Below are 17840 nucleotides of genomic sequence, written 5' to 3' on the forward strand. Positions count from 1 at the left end.
AAGAAAGCCATTTCTTAAAGATATCCATAAAAAGTGTCATTTAAAGTTTGCCACAAGCCACCTGGGAGACACCAAACATGTGGAAGAAGGTGCTCTGCTCAGATGAAACCAAAATCAAACTTTTTGGCAACAATGCAAAACGTTATGTTTGGCGTAAAAGCAACACAGCTCATCACCCTAAACACACCATCCCCACTGTGAAACATGGTGGTGGCAGCATCATGGTTTGGGCCTGCTTTTCTTCAGCAGGGACAGGGAAGATGGTTAAAATTGATGGGAAGATGGATGGAGCCAAATACAGGACCATTCTGGAAGAAAACCTGATGGAGTCTGCAAAAGACCTGAGACTGGGACGGAGATTTGTCTTACAACAAGACAATGATCCAAAACATAAAGCAAAATCTACAATGGAATGGTTCACAAATAAACATATCCAGGTGTTAGAATGGCCAAGTCAAAGTCCAGACCTGAATCCAATCGAGAATCTGTGGAAAGAACTGAAAACTGCTTCACAAACGCTCTCCATCCAACCTCACTGAGCTCGAGCTGTTTTGCAAGGAGGAATGGGCAAAAATTTCAGTCTCTCGATGTGCAAAACTGATAGAGACATACCCCAAGCGACTTACAGCTGTAATCGCAGCAAAAGGTGGCGCTACAAAGTATTAACTTAAGGGGGCTGAATAATTTTGCACGCCCAATTTTTCTTTTTTTTATTTGTTAAAAAAGTTTGAAATATCCAATAAATTTCGTTCCACTTCATGATTGTGTCCCACTTGTTGTTGATTCTTCACAAAAAATTACAGTTTTATATCTTTATGTTTGAAGCCTGAAATGTGGCAAAAGGTCGCAAAGTTCAAGGGGGCCGAATACTTTCGCAAAGCACTGTACATACAGAAAGTACACAGCCTAATACAAAAGGATGACAATATGGGCTTAAAGTGTATTTTATATATTTTTTTGGATAAAGTAGGTGAAGGGTAAAATGCCGGTTTCGGTTCTTTGAGGATTTCTCCTTTCCCTGAATGACACAACAGGAAATGGGAGGAAATCTCCCAAGGTGAGGGGGATCCCACAATAGGTGTCCCCATCGGAAGATTCCTCCTTACTTCTTGTTTTGAGGACAACTAAAAGGTGGGATTCCCTCTGGCTTTCTTAGTGACAGTGACCATCATTGCAAACAGAGGGGTAAAAACTTCACACAGGACCTAACCCTTCCCCCACTCTAAGGCCCCTTTCATTACAGATGTTCTGATCGGGTCCGCTGTCAGTTTTTTCAGGCAGAACCCATTGGAACCTCCATTCTTCTCTATGGAGCAGCAGATGTGTGTCTGTTTACACCCGCCTACATCCAATCAGATCTGCCAAAAACAGATGCATGGGGATCGCTCCTCTTCCATCTAGTGGGTCAGATGGCAGTCAGGTGTAAATGAACAGGCGGTCCACTTACATCTGACCACCCATAGAGAAGAGCAGTCCATGTCTGTATCTGCTCGGCATGAGTGGACTGGACACAGACCTGTCATCATGGGCGTCCACACAACTTTTTTCAGGGGGGGGGGGGGGGCATCATTTTAAGGTCACCCATGCTCTGTCCCTTTCCCACCCCATAGATCCCCCTTTAGAGCAGGCCAGGTCAGGGTCCCCCATAGATCCCCTTTAGAGCAGGGTCTGCCATAGATCCTCCTTTAGAGCAGGCCAGGGTCCCCCATAGATCCCCTTTAGAACATGCAAGGCCAGGGTCCCCCATAGATCCCCTTTAGAACATGCAAGGCCAGGGTCCCCCATAGATCCCCCTTTAGAGCAGGGTCCCCCATAGATCCCCTTTAGAGCATGCAAGGCCAGGGTCCCCCATAGATCCCCCTTTAGAGCAGGCCAGGGTCCCCCATAGATCCCCTTTAGAACATGCAAGGCCAGGGTCCCCCATAGATCCCCCTTTAGAGCAGGCCAGGGTCCCCCATAGTTCCCCCCCCTTTAGAGCAGACCAGGGTCCCCATAGATCCCCCTTTAGCGCAGGGTCCCCATAGATCCCCTTTAGAGCAGGCCAGGCCAGGGTCCCCATAGATCCCTCTTTAGAGCAGGCCAGGGTCCCCCATAGATCCCCCTTTAGAGCAGGCCAGGGTCCCCCATAGATCCCCCTTTAGAGCAGGCCAGGGTCCCCCATAGATCCCCCTTTAGAGCAGGCCAGGGTCCCCCATAGATCCCCCTTTAGAGCAGGCCAGGCCAGGGTCCCCCATAGATCCCTCTTTAGCACAGGGTCCCCATAGATCCCTCTTTAGCACAGGGTCCCCATAGATCCCCCTTTAGCACAGGGTCCCCATAGATCCCTCTTTAGAGCAGGCCAGGGTCCCCCATAGATCCCCCTTTAGAGCAGGCCAGGGTCCCCCATAGATCCCCCTTTAGCGCAGGGTCCCCATAGATCCCCTTTAGAGCAGGCCAGGCCAGGGTCCCCATAGATCCCCCTTTAGAGCAGGCCAGGGTCCCCCATAGATCCCCCTTTAGAGCAGGCCAGGGTCCCCCATAGATCCCCCTTTAGAGCAGGCCAGGGTCCCCCATAGATCCCCCTTTAGCACAGGGTCCCCATAGATCCCTCTTTAGCACAGGGTCCCCATAGATCCCCCTTTAGCACAGGGTCCCCATAGATCCCTCTTTAGAGCAGGCCAGGGTCCCCCATAGATCCCCCTTTAGAGCAGGCCAGGGTCCCCCATAGATCCCCCTTTAGCGCAGGGTCCCCATAGATTCCCCTTTTAGAGCAGGTCAGGAAATTTCCAGGGGGGGGGGGGGGGGCACTTGCCCCCCTCTTGTGGACGCCCATTCCTGTCATCCGCCCGCTAAGGGGGGATCAGCGGAGAGATCCTCTGCTGAGCGAGGGGATCAGAGCTGCAGTCTGCTCTATGTGAAAGGGGCCTTGAAGAAAGAAAGATGACCCCTGAATGCAGCACATCTGCGGTGACCTACAGTGATGAGTGGAGTGGCGACCTCAGGCTGGACTCCGACCAGGCCATGCCTCCATCGCGTTTCACTCTGCCCCCCTTCTACTGAGCCTAAATGGCACCCAACTACTGGCAGGTCCCATGTGAAAGGGGCCTTAGGCTGGGTTCACATATGTGGCAATTAGATGTGGTTTTCACTGCATCCAATTCGCATTACATGTGAGTATGACCGGCAGTTCATACATGTCCGGGGTGGCCACCGAGCAGTTTCCAAAAGGGTCCTGTGTGTTTTTGGGTCTGGTTCAGGTGGACCTAAATCGCACCTGAACCGGTGAACAGAATCGCACCGGACCCCAGGCTGGAAACCGCGGCAGCACATATGTGAACCCGGCCTTGGACAGGTTTTGGGTTGATCTCAACCCACTTTGTGTCTACTAAATACCTTTGCAAACCCAGATATTACCTTATAAATGAATGGTCAAATCAATAATAATAATAATAATAAATACATTGAGGCCCAGGTCACACTGGTGCGATAAAAGGGCATCGCATGTGATTCCGCATTGCTGTGCAGATCACATGCGATGTCTGTGGGATGTGAATTTAGACATACAAACTGTATTCAGACCCTTTTTTTTTTTTTTTTTGTCTGCAGCAGAATCGGATCGCATCGCTGTTCAGACCCATTCAATCCAATTCTGCAAATCGCACTGCCTTTTGCAGACTGATTGTGGGGTGTCGTTAACTTAACATACACTTTGCAATCAGTTTGCATGAACAGGTTGCGATTTTGATGCAGTGCGAGTTTGCACCGCATCTAGTGTGAGCGGGGCCTGAAATAGAAAATTAACCACTTCAGCTCCGGAAGGATTTACCCCCCCATAATGGGCAGGCCATTTTTTTGCGATTTGGCACTGCGTTACCTTAACAATTGCGCGGTCGTGTGACGCTGTACCCAAATAAAATTGATGCCTTTTTTCCCCCCACAAATAGAGCTTTCTTTTGGTGGTATTTAATCACCTGTGCGATTTTTTTTTTTTTTTTTTTAGAATTTGCCCTATAAACCAAAAAATAGGGACATTTTTGAAAAAAAAAAAAAAAAAAAAAATCACTTTCTGCTATAAAACATTCCTAATAAAAAAAAAAATTAAAAAAAATTTTTTTTTTTAATCAGTTAAGGCCGATTTGTATTCTGCTACATATTTTTGGTAAAAATAAAAACCCCCAAAGCGTATTTTAATTGGTTTGCACTAAAGTTATAGCGTCCACAAACCACAGAATAGATTTTTGGACTTTATATATTTTTTTTTTGTATTTTTTAGTAATGGCAGCGATCCAGTGATTTTTTTTTTTTTTTTTTTTTTTTTTAGATTTTGCCCTATAAACCAAAAAATAGGGACCTTTTTGAAAAAAATTAAAAAAATATTTTTCATTTTCTGCTATAAAACATTCCCAATAAAATAAAAAAATAAATAAAAAAAAATTTTTTTTTTAATCACTTAAGGCCAATTTTTATTCTGCTACATATTTTTGGTAAAAATAAAAACCCAAAAAGTGTATTTCAATTGGTCTGCGCAAAAGTTATCGCGTCTACTAACCACGGGATAGATTTTTGGACTTTTTATTTATTTTTTGTTGTATTTATTAGTAATGGCGGCGATCAGTGATTTTTGTTTTGTTAGCGGGACTGTGACATTGTGGCAGACAAATCTGACACTAAATGACACTTTTTGGGGACCGGTGACACCAATACAGTGATCAGTGCTAAATAATATGCACTGTTACTGTATAAATGACACTGGAAGGGAAGGGGTTAATACTGGGGGTGATCATGGGGTTAAGTCTGCTCCTAAATTGTGCTTACTAACTGTGTGGGGGGGCTCTGTGACAGGCACACGGAGATCCGTGATTCAGCTTAGCTGAGACACACAATGTCACTGTGCCTGTCTGACAGGAGAGCCGCCTGCTTTGTTTACATAGACAGGGGGCTCTCCTGTCAGTTTCCCCGAAGATTGCCGGAGGCCGGCAGCGATTGTCCCTGCGGTCTGGCTCCTCCCATGGTCTGGCTCCCGCTGGAATGCGGCTCCGCGCCGCCGAGACCGTGTGCACATAATCACATATATCTACATGATTATGTGCAGCCGAGTAAATCTGCGTAGGGCGGTCGGCAAGTGGTTAATGATGACAGCACTGCTGTGCTGTACATAGCCTGTGCAGGGATTAGAGCCAGAGGCTCCACCCACTATCGGCTGTCTACAGAAACCTAGAGGAGGGGGGGCGGAGACGAGACCAGTCACCCAATCCAACAATAGTGATTAACCCCAGGTACAGTGCCTTGTAAAAGTATTCATACCCCTTGCAATTTTCCACATTTTGTCATGTTACCACCAAAAACGTAAATGTATTTTATTGGGATTTTATGTGATAGACCGACACAAAGTGGCTCATCATTGTGAAGTGGAAGGAAAATGATGAAATAAAAAGGTTTTGCAGAGAGATACACTTCTCTTTGTTTTGTATGGAGGGGGAAACTCAGCAGTGTGCTTTCATTCCCAGCACTACAGTGGTGATCGAAAGTTTGTGCACCCCAGGTAAAAATTTGTATTAATGTGCATAAAGAAGCCAAGGAAAGATGGAACAATCTCCAAAAGGCATCAAATTACAGATTAGACATTCTTATAATATGTCAACAAAAGTTAGATTTTATTTCCATCATTTACACTTTCAAGATTACAGAAAACAAAAAAATGGGGTCTGCAAAAGTTTGGGCACCCTGCAGAGTTAATATCTTGTACTGCCCCCTTTGGCAAGTATCTCAGCTTGTAAACGCTTTTTGTAGCCAGCCAAGAGTCTTTCAATTCTTGTTTGAGGTATCTTTGCCCATTCTTCCTTACAAAAGTCTTCCAGTTCTTTGAGATTTCTGGGCTGTCTGTCACGCACTGCTCTTTTAAGGTCTTTCCATAGATTTTCAATTATGTTAAAGTCAGGAGATTGTGAAGGCCATGGCAAAACCTTCAGTTTACGCCTCTTGATGTAATCCCCCATGGATTTCGAGGTGTGTTTAGGATCATTATCCATTTGTAGAAGCCATCCTCTCTTTAACTTCAGCTTTTTCACAGATGGCATCAAGTTACCATCCAAAATTTGCTGAAATTTTATTGAATCCATTTTTCCTTCTACACATAGGCATGCGCACAGGGTGTGCCGGGTGTGCCTGGGCACACCCTAATCACCTAGGACACATTAGCATTATCGCTCTGTTTGCCAGTGAGGAGATGGGAAAGATCTCCCTCGGACCTGCTCTGCCATAAGCGAAGTGCCACACACTTCTATTTCACTTTGCCAGCAGGGAGAGTAATGTACCGGGGCCATATACATGTAGGCAAACACATGCATGTGTATTTAAACTTTGGGGTGCACACCCTAATGCTATAGGCTGCGCACACCTATGCTTCTACTCGTGAGATGTGTCCTGTGCCACTGGCTGCAATACAACCCCAAAGCATGATTGATCCACCCCCATGCTTAACAGTTGGACAGAGGTTCTTTTCAATAAATTCTGTGCCCCTTCTTCTCCAAACGTACCTTTGCTCATTCCGGCCAAAAAGTTCAATTTTAACCTCATCGGTCCACAGAACTTGTTTCCAAAATGCATCAGGCTTGTCTATATGTTCATTTGCAAAGTTCAAATGATGATTTTTGTGGTGAGGACGTAGAAGAGGTTTTCTTCTGATGACTCTTCCATGAAGACCATATTTGTACAAGTATCTCTTTATAGTGGAATAGTGTACCACAAATCCAGTGTCTGCCAGATCTTTCTGGAGGGATCGTGCAGTCAAACGTGGGTTTTGAATTGTTTTTCCCTCACAATCCTGCGAGCTGTTCTGTTTGATATTTTTCTTGGTCTTCCAGATCTTGCTTTAACTTCCACTCTTCCTGATGACTGCCATTTCTTAATTACATTCCGAACAGTGGTGGGATTCAGCCGGTTCACACCGGTTCCATAGAGCCGGTTACTAAATTTCTGCAAGTTCGCAGAACCGCCTTGTGAGTTTGACCATCTGTCCTCCTGATCCGCTGACCGCTCTGCTGCTCTCTGTTGGCGCTGTCTCTCTGCAGGGAGGCGGCCGGAGCCCACACACTGCACTGGTTTCTAGGCTAGAGCCGCTTAGCATCTAGCAACCAGTGACGCCACCCCTTCTCCTCCAGGCCGCCGCCTCCCAGACATTCCCCAACTCCCCGCCTATTTGGCTCTAGTAGGAAAGGGTGGACCTGGGGTGCAGAGCAGTGGGCCCCGTGCCCACCCGTTGTGTGACAATAGCGAATGAAAATTCGCTATTGTCACACGGATCCTCCTCCTCCTCGGCCAATGCCATTGGACGAGGAGGAGTCGGGACGCGGGAGAGGACTCTAGGAGACGCGGGGACCGCTGCTACAACAGGTAAGTCAAGTGCACTGGTCTGGGGGGCTTGGCAAGTTGGCACGCTGTTCACTCTGCATTGAAGGGGGCACGCAGTACGCTGGTCTTTGCAGACTGCATTGAAAGGGGGCACGAATGATGATCTCTGCATTGAAGGGGGCACGCTGCATGCTGGTCTCTGCATTTAAAGGGGGCACGGCACGAGCACGATGATCTCTGCATTGAAAGGGGGCACGCTGGTCTCTGTGCATTGAAAGGGGGCACGCTGGTCTCTGTGCATTGAAAGGGGGCACGCTGGTCTCTGTGCATTGAAAGGGGGCACGCTGGTCTCTGTGCATTGAAAGGGGGCACGCTGGTCTCTGTGCATTGAAAGGGGGCACGCTGGTCACTGTGCATTGAAAGGGGGCACGCTGGTTACTGTGCATTGAAAGGGGGCACGCTGGTCATTCTGAATTGAAAGGGGGCACGCTGGTCACTGTGCATTGAAAGGGGGGCACGCTGGTCACTGTGCATATAAAGGGGGCATGCTGGTCTCTGTGCATTGAAATATTAAACCATGCTTGAAAGTCGGAACTGGTTACTAAAATTTTTGAATCCCACCACTGATTCCGAACAGAGGCTATTGACATCTGAAAATGCTTTGCAATCTTCTTATAGCCTTCTCCAGCTTTGTGAGCGTCAACTATTTTCAGTTTCAGTTTTCTAGACAACTGCTTAGAAGATCCCATAGTGCTGATTGTTGGGGCAAGGTCAGATGAGTCTGGGCATTTAAAACCTTTGAGATTGACATCACCTGGTCTTCCCAGATGATGATTGAGAACAATCCATGACACTGGCAGGTCTCAGCCTTGCAAAGAGGGCAGTGCATGCTATAAATTCTGCAGGGTGCCCAAACTTTTGCAGACGCCATTTTTTTGTTTTCTGTAATTTTGAAAGTGCCAATGATGGAAATAAAATCTAACTTTTGTTGACATATTATAAGACTGTCTAATCTGTAATTTGATGCCTTTTGGAGATTTTTCCATCTTTCCTTGGCTTCTTTATGCACATTAATACAAATTTTTACCTGGGGTGCCCAAACTTTTGATCACCACTGTATATGAGATGGCAGGGACAGGTCCTCCTATGTTGGGACCCGCTTGGTCCCTGTAGCAGGCGGTGGTGTACATCCTCTTCTCATAGCTAGATCTGTTGTTTGGGCACAGTTCTAGGAAGATGTAAGGGACAAGTCCCGGTATGTAGAGTGTCAGCCTCGGGATCAGGATACAGACCTGTGCTGGGAGCAGTGTGCAGGCGGCCATGGCTGACCTACTTCTGGAAATACTCGTTGCCTAGCTGCCTTCCCTCCCCAGCTCTCCGAGTCACCGGCCTGGAAGAAGTATGCAGATCAGAGTTCTGATTTCATGCTGACTCTACTGACTGCAGACTGACTTATAGGTCAGTAACTCAGCCAAAAATAGCCAGTCAGCTAGCATTTTCAGCAGGTGATTAGCAATTTGCAGCCTTTTACAGGTCTTCAAAATGCAGTGTTATGTCAGGTCCTGGATTGGGGGATTGTGTTGTGTTAGTTTGATGTATTTTCTTAGATCTCTTTTTATCTCCATTTTCTCCATGATGGATGGGGGAGACAGGGGCGTAACTAGAGCATGTGGCACCAGGCGCAGATCCTATATCTGGCACCTCTCAACTTTAAAATAGAAAAACACCCACAAAAATGTGTAATGCATTTAAGACTATTATACTGTGGACATGATACAGGAGATGGTCCGAGAGTGTGGACATGGTACAGGAGATGGTCAGAGAGTGTGGACATGGTACAGGAGATGGTCAGAGAGTGTGGACATGGTACAGGAGATGGTCAGAGAGTGCGGACATGGTACAGGAGATGGTCAGAAAGTGTGGACATGGTACAGGAGATGGTCAGAAAGTGTGGACATGGTACAGGAGATGGTCAGAGAGTGTGGACATGGTACAGGAGATGGTCAGAGAGTGTGGACATAATACAGGAGGTGGTCAGAGAGTGTGGACATGGTACAGGACATGGTCAGAGAGTGTGGACATGGTACAGGAGGTGGTCAGAGTGTGGACATGATACAGGAGATGGTCAGAGAGTGTGGACATGATACAGGAGATGGTCAGAGAGTGTGGACATGGTACAGGAGATGGTCAGAGAGTGTGGACATGATACAGGAGATGGTCAGAGAGTGTGGACATGGTACAGGAGGTGGTCAGAGAGTGTGGACATGGTACAGGAGGTGGTCAGAGAGTGTGGACATGGTACAGGAGGTGGTCAGAGAGTGTGGACATGGTACAGGAGGTGGTCAGAGAGTGTGGACATGGTACAGGAGGTGGTCAGAGAGTGTGGACATGGTACAGGAGGTGGTCAGAGAGTGTGGACATGGTACAGGAGATGGTCAGAGAGTGTGGACATGGTACAGGAGATGGTCAGAGAGTGTGGACATGGTACAGGAGATGGTCAGAGAGTGTGGACATGGTACAGGAGGTGGTCAGAGAGTGCGGACATAATACTGGAGATGGAAAGAGAGTGCAGACATGAGATGGTCGGAGATTGATGTATCATTCGTGGTTTACCCAGTACAGGCTCCAAACAGTGTGTAGGAAGGTCAGTTACTCAGCTCAGTGGTAGAGAAGCCTGGGCTGTGAGTCCTGAATCCCACCGTTCCTTGACGTCACTGCGTGCCCCACCCCCCTGTCCAAACCCTTGTTAATCCTGCCCAACTCCTGAGACCTGGCCGACGAGCCGGCCCGAGCCCAGCCTGCAGTTCCAAAGTTGGCGTGCGGCCATATTTTTTAAGCAGCCGCTGTTCCACCTGTAGATACCAGACCGGGAGCCTGTATCGGCCCAGCAACCCTGACCCACCGGGCAAGTGCCTGGTGTGCCCTATGGCCAGTTCACTCACCTACACTCCACAATCAGTTCCCATGATCAGGTTGCGATTTTGATCCGGTGTGGATTTGCAGCGAATTTGCACCGCATCTAGTGTGAACTGGCCCTTAAAGCGGAGCGAATTCTATGCGAATTCGCTGCAAATCCGCACCACATCAATGTCCCAACCTGTTCATGGGAACCGATTGCGGAGTGTTTGTTAAGTATACGACACACCGCAATCCGTTTTCCAAATGCAGCGTGATTTTCAGAATCGGATGGCATAGGTGTGAACACTTATGTGATACGATTCCGGTGCAGACAAAAAAAAAGGGTCCTGCATGAGTTTGGTCCGAATGCGATTTGATTTCAGCCATACAGTTTGTTTGGCTGAATTGGCTTTGCACAGACATTGCATTGATCTGCACAGCAATGCGATGCGAATCACAAGCGATGTCTGGCATCGCAGTAGTGTAAACCGGCCCTAAAGCCCAAACATTTTTTATCCTAATACATTCCTTGAATGTTTAGGTTTAGATGTCAGCATCCCCCCCTAACCCCGCCTTTAACGTACCTGAGCCCTTCATTTGATCCAGCGCCGTGCATGTTTGCAGCTCTTCTCTCCCATCACTTCCTGGTCTCACTGGCTTTCCTGGGGCATCGGGAGCCACTGGCTCCCAGTGCTGTCAATCAAAGCCAGTGACGAGGGAGCAGGGGGCGGGGCCAAATCCAGCTGTCTGTGTCAATGGGCTTAAAAAAAACTTTTTCCATGCCACTCCTCCCCCCCCCCCCCCCAGCCCCCTCTTAAAAGTTACCCAGAGTGGGGCTCAGGAGCAAGCATGAACAAGTGGCTTGCTATGGGGGCACTCAGCAAAAGGGAGGAGCCAGTAACAGCGGCAGGGGACGTGAGAAGAGGCGGATCCGGGCTGCTCTGTGCAAATCTATTACTGAGTAGGTAAGTATACCATGTTTATTAGTTTTAAAAAAATAAAAATTGAGCCTTTACAATCCCTTTAAATTAGAACTTTACTCCCAAAAGAGTTGGTTCTGTTTAAACTCACCCCCAACCTCCCCCCCCCCAACCTCCGAAATCAATTTTAATTACTTTTTCTTTTTTTTTTGTATTTCTTTTTTCCTCCGCTAACCCCTTAATGCCCAGTGTCATTAGTACAGTGATAGTGTATAGTATTAGCACTGATCACTGTAATAATGGCACTGGTGATGTCAGTGGCAGTTAGTTCCTACAAAATGTCAGTTAGTGTGAGATTGACCGCCACACTATTGCAGTACCATTATAAGTCGCTGATCGCAGCCATTACTAGCAAAAAAAAATATATATATACAGTAAAACCTTGGTTTGAGAGTAACTTGGTTTAAGAGCGCTTTGCAAGACAAGCAAAATTTTCAAATAAATTTTGACTTGATATACAAGCGATGTCTTGATATACAAGTAGTCTCAAGTCACAGCTGAGTATAAAAGAGAAGAGAGGCGCCTCTAAGTGTAGCAATATGGTTAAATTTAATGAAGGAACAACATTTAGCAACTCACATGGTTGATGATTGGAACAGGCACATCTAAGGATGCAGGCATCCGGGGTAAAGCTGTCCACATAGACCATCCTCCACACCGACATCAACGTCATCCCTTCCATGCTACCCCTCGCTTTCAGATCGCTTTACTGCAGGGTGGTCTTCCCGGTCAGGATTACAGACTGGCAGCCGGTGGTGCAGAAGACAGTCTATGTGGACAGCTTTACCCCGGATGCCTGCATACTTAGATGTGCCTGTTTTATTCATCAACCATGTGAGTTGCTAAATGTTGAACCTTCATTAAATGGAACCATATTGCTACACTTAGAGGCGCCTCTCTTCTCTTTTATACTCTGTAGTTCCTGCTGGATTTTGCTTCTAATCCCCTTATGGAAGCGGCTATTTGTGGATGGACATTTTATGCAACCTATCGCAATGCTATAATCTTTTTATATGGACTATAAACTGAAGGACTTATGAATAAATGGTCGTGGAACGAATCATCTGAGTTTCCATTATTTCCTATGGGTAAATTCGGTTTTGATATAAGAGTGCTTTGGATTACAAGCATGGTTCCGGAACGAATTATGCTCGCAATCCAAGGTTTTACTGTATATATATATATATTAATACAATTCCAGTATCTATCCCATAATTTTGTAGATTATATAACTTTTACACAAACTGATCAATTTACACTTAGCGCCGGTTCACATTGCAGCGACGCTACTTCGCACCGCGACCTCCGAGGTCGCGGTGCGAGCAGCGCGCCGCGACCTCGGAGCGGCCGCCACGGACTTCATAACATTGAAGTCTATGGCGGTCGCCTCCGGGTCGCCCCAAAGAAGCTCCGGACCCCTTTTCTAAGTCGGAGCGACTTGTGTCGCTCCTATTAGAACGGGTCCGCAGCTTCCCTATGGGAGGCGACCTACGGCGACCTGTGAGGCGACCAGGTCGCCCTAGTGTGAACCGGCACTAAATGGGATTTGTTTTTTTTCCAAATACATGTAGCAAAATAAATTTTGGCCAAAATTTATTAAAAGATGTAAAAAAGATCTTTTTTTTTTTTTTTTCAAAATGTTTATTTTATATAATAAAAAATAAAAAACCCAGTGGTGATCGCCCTAAGGGTCCATTCACACTAGCGCGACTTGTCAGGTCAGGACTTGTTCTAATAGGAGCGACACAAGTCGCTCCGACTTAGAAAAAGGGTCCTGTACTACTTTGGGGCGACCTGGAGGCGACTTGCATTGACTTCAATTATATGAAGTCCGTGCACCGCAACTTCACAGGTCGCCCCACCGAGTCGTGTCGCCGCAGTCTGAACGGGGTCTTAATGTATGGGAAAAAAAAATATATATATATTTTTTTTTTTGGATACAGTGTTGCATGACCATGCAATTGTCAGTTAAAGTAGAGCAGTGCCGCATAGCAAAAAAATGGCCTGGTCATGAAGGGGGTAAAATCTTCCAGGGAGCAAATGGTTAACTGATAACTCCAAAAAAACAAATGTATTGTCTGCATGCATATCTGAGATTTTTGATCTGCTACAGAGCACAGATCTATGACCAGGCAATATTTCCATCTTGCTCTGCCTATGCTTCTCATTGTACATGTGTGGGGTCTGACCATACAGACTAATGGCCGATTTAACGTGGCAATCTAGGTATGGAGCTTCCATACCTCTCTATGGCATGAAGCCTGAATTGAATCCTCTGGTTGTGTATATAGACAAGTCACTGTATGACCGCTCTTTCAGTTTCAGGTACTGCTACAGTCCTGGTGGAAATCACAGCGGACATTCACATCTGTGGGCTCTGCAAGACTCAGTTCAATAATCTGGATGCTTTCGTGGCCCACAAGCAGAGCGGCTGCCACCTCACCAATGCCACCACCGGAGCCACAAGTACTGTCCAGTTTGTGTCAGGAGAAGCGGTGACACCATCGCAGTCTGTAGCTCGCACCATCACTTCTGAGACGCAGACCATCACCGGTATGCACAGCTACTTTTCTGCACCATCAATGGCAATGCCGGGCCTGTTATCTGTTCATTATTAGACCATGCAGTCCAAAAGCTGAGGTTCTTCACATTCACTGGACATCCCATCCAACAGAGTAATGTGACAAAAAAGGACCTCCAACCCTCATTCTAATTTGGTCTACAAAGTGTATCAGCATGGAGAGTTCCCCACCTCTCTGCGCCTTCTATCAATCAGCTATGGGGCTTTTGCCCTGTGGTTGTTTGAGGTGTTGGTGAACTGAAGGTAGAACAGAAAAATGAAATAGGGGACATACTAAAACATTTAATGTGAAAATGGCTTAATGTGTAATAAAGTGCCTAAACCATAATCAATTGACCTGAAACTTTGCACAGACTAAGTTTTTAACTTTCCTAATCTATCCTAGAAGTTTCATGTATTTTGGTCTTCCAGTGGGCAAACAAGGGACATTAAGCTTGTTTTTTGGGGAGCTTAATGTGGCTTAACGTACAAAAAAGAGCTTAGATGTTAACCAATTTCCCCCAAACTTCACACGATAGAAGACTCTATTGATGCTAAGATAGTCTGAAAATTTTAGCTCATTTGGTAAATCAAACAAAAAGTTATTGACATTAAAGGGGAAGTAAACCCTCCTCTGACACTTTTACCTATAGGTGATCCTATGATAAGGCTTACCTATAGGTAGTGTAAATATCTCCTAAACATGTACCGTTTAGGAGATATTTAGCTTGCATGCAGCCAGTGACGTCACTGGCGCATGCGCTCTGAAGGAACGGCCGCTGGTGCCGTTTCTTCAGAGCCCCGTGCCGTGACTGACGGCTCCCGCGTGCGTGCGTGGGAGTGACGTCACCGCGGCTCCGGCCAATCAGATGGCCGGATGCCGCGATCCCGGAAGACGGGCGACTAGACATGTCGCCCGTCATACAGGTGAGCGGGCGGCACAGCAGGGGCTCGTTCTAAGGTAAGTATTTCATAATGAGCTAGTATGCGATGCATACTAGCTCATTATGTGTTTCTCTTACATGTTGCAAAAAAAAGTAATATGGGTTTACAACCTCTTTTAAGCTATTTTTTTTACAATAATAAAAAGTTTAATGTCCACAGCTTAATGTGAAAAGCGCTTAATGTACCAAAATGTGCCTAAACCTCAACCAATTGTCTTGAAACTTTGCACAGCCCAAGTTCTGCACTTCCCTAAGCTATCCTGGAGGTTTCATCGATTTTGGTCTTCCACGTGGAAAACTGGGGACATTAAGCTCTTTTTTTGGGGCGCTTAATGTGGCTTAATGTACAAAAAAGAGCTTAGATGTGAACCAAAACTTGGCACAATAGAAGAGTCTCTCTATTCCAACATATTCTGAAAATTTCAGATCATTTGGTAAATCACACCAAAAGTTATTCACATTAAGCTATATTTTGCAATCATAAAAACGCATGGCTTAATGTGAAAAGAGCTTAACGTACCAAAATGTGCCTAAACCTCAACCAATTGTCTTGAAACTTTGCACAGCCCAAGTTCTGCACTTCCCTAAGCTATTCTGCAGGTTTCATCGATTTTGGTTTCCCACATGGAATCTGGGGACATTAAGCTCTTTTTTTTTTGGGGAGCTTAATGTGCCCCATCTCCACCTCATCCAAACATGGAATACCTTGTATTCATTGAAAAAAATAAAAATAACAAGGCATTCTGGGAACTGCAGCTGGGCTGAGCAAGCAACCCCTCTGTGGTTACTATGCAGAAGGGAAGCTGCTCACCACTGGACCTGGAAGATCACTGCTGCTGCCTGCTGCTAATTTGCAGTTTCCACAGCCCTCACTCAGGTATAGCATATGCATACTTGCATTAGTCCAAGTTGGACCAATATAGCTATGCAAAAGAAATCCTAGCTGGAGTTCAGTAATTACAAAATTATTGCCAAATCTATAATCACATAATGTGTGGAGTGTTGCGTTGGATTCTTGTTCTCCCCAGGTAAGCTGGCTTTGAATCGGATCTACAGTTATCAGTTATGTAAGCAAACAGTATAGGATGCACTCAGTACTTGGTCGGGGCTCCTTTTGCATGAATTACTGCATCAATGCGGCGTGGCATGGAGGCGATCAGCTTGTGGCACTGCTGAGGTGTTATGGAAGCCCAGGTTGCTTTGATAGCAGCCTTCAGCTCATCTACATTGTTGGGTCTGGTGTCTCTCGTCTTCCTCTTGATAATACCCCACAGATTCTCTAAGGGGTTTAGGTCAGGCAAGTTTGCTGGCCAATCAAGCACAGTGATACCATGATCATGTGACCAGGTATTGGTAGTTTTGGCAGTGTGGGCGGTGCCAAGTCCTGCTGGAAAATGAAATCAGCATCTCCATAAAGCTGGTCAGCAGAGGGAAGCATGAGGTGCTCTAGAATTTCCTGCTAGAGGGCTGCGCTGACTTTGGACTTGATAAAACACAGTGGACCAACACCAGCAGATGACATGGCTCCCCAAATCATCACTGACTGTGGAAACTTCACACTGGACCTCATGCAACTTGGATTCTGTGCCTCTCCACTCCTCCTCCAGACTCTGGGACCTTCATTTCCAAATGAAATGCAAACTTTTCCACAGTCCACCAGTTAGCCAAGTCCCAAGATTTGCCCCTTTTTGAGGTGATGACATGACCATGCCAATGCTACCTCCCACCCCCCTCAAGTTCATCTCTAAGCCCCCGTTCACACTGGGGCCACCTGTCAGGCGACCTGGTCGCCTGACAGGTCGCCGTAGGTCACCTGCCATAGAGAAGCTGTGGACCCGTTCTAATAGGAGCGACACAAGTCGCTCCGGCTTAGAAAAAGGGTCCGGAGCTTCTTTGGGGCGACCCGGAGCGACCTGCATTGACTTCAATCCATGCCGGCCGCTCCGAGGTTGCGGTGCGAGCAGCGAGCCACGACCTATGAGGTCGCCCCGGGAAGTAGCGTCGCCCCAGTGTGAACGGGGTCTTAAAGTTTTTTATTTATTTAGATAGAGTAGTGAAGGATTAGACTCTTTGATAAGATTTGATTGGTGTCAGTGTCCCCAGTGGAGTGACCATTGTGACCTCAGCTCTCTATATCTCTGGATCTTATGGTCAACTTGTGATGTTGTATTTACAGAAGATCAGCTTTGCTCATGAAAGCATAAACCCAAGAACCAAATAATATATTGCTGCTTACTAGTCCTTAGATGGGGTGGCTGCATTAGCTTTCTTTTTTGTCACTTTCACCTGGTGATCTGGCTGGCAACACACATCTGTCCTATGATGTCTTCACTCTGGATGGAGGAGAAATTGAGACATCCTTGGACCCCCTGTCAAGGCCTGTGTCCCCATTGGTGGGATCTACCCCACTACTCTCTACCCTCTACTTGTACTGATAACCACTGTCCCTGAGAAAGTAAGTGAGGGGAAATCCAAAAATTTGACATTTGTCCCCAGAACAAGAGGTAAGGGGAATTTTCCAATGGAGGCACCTTTTCTGGGGACAACTTTAGAGGGGAAATCACTGTTGCATCTCTGGGGGGGAAGAAGTGAAGGGAAATTTCCTAGACAGAAAGTTCCCAGGGAGCACCTAAGGTGTGCAATGGAGATAACCTGCAGGTGAAATTATAGTCGTCCACCAACACCCAAGCAAACCGGGTCTCTTACCCTTGGAGTAGACCACTAAAATATACGTAGGTGGTCTATAGCAGTGGTCCTCAACCCTGGTCCTCAGGGCCCACTAACAGGCCAGGTTTGCAAGATAACTGAAATACATCCCAGGTGATATCATTTGCTGCTCAGTGATTGCAGTATTCTAGTCTGCATCTCCCCAAGGTAATACTTAAAATCTGGCCTGTTAGTGGGTCCTGAGGACCGGAGTTGAGGACCACTGGTCTATAGCACTTGAACACTCATCAGCCTTGCTCCTGTTCACCACAGACTGCAAAAACACGATTCAAATCCTGTTGTCCCCTCTGAGAGCGTCTCTCCGCAGGTTAGATGCACCAGAATAGGAACAGAGACCGCTCATCCATGGCTATATTTTCCAGATCACTTCAGAAACATCTGTATACCAGGAAGCTTCTAAAG

The sequence above is a fragment of the Pelophylax lessonae genome (genome assembly GCF_965119305.1).
Source record: "Pelophylax lessonae genome assembly, chromosome: 11".
Taxonomy (NCBI): Eukaryota; Metazoa; Chordata; class Amphibia; order Anura; family Ranidae; genus Pelophylax; species Pelophylax lessonae.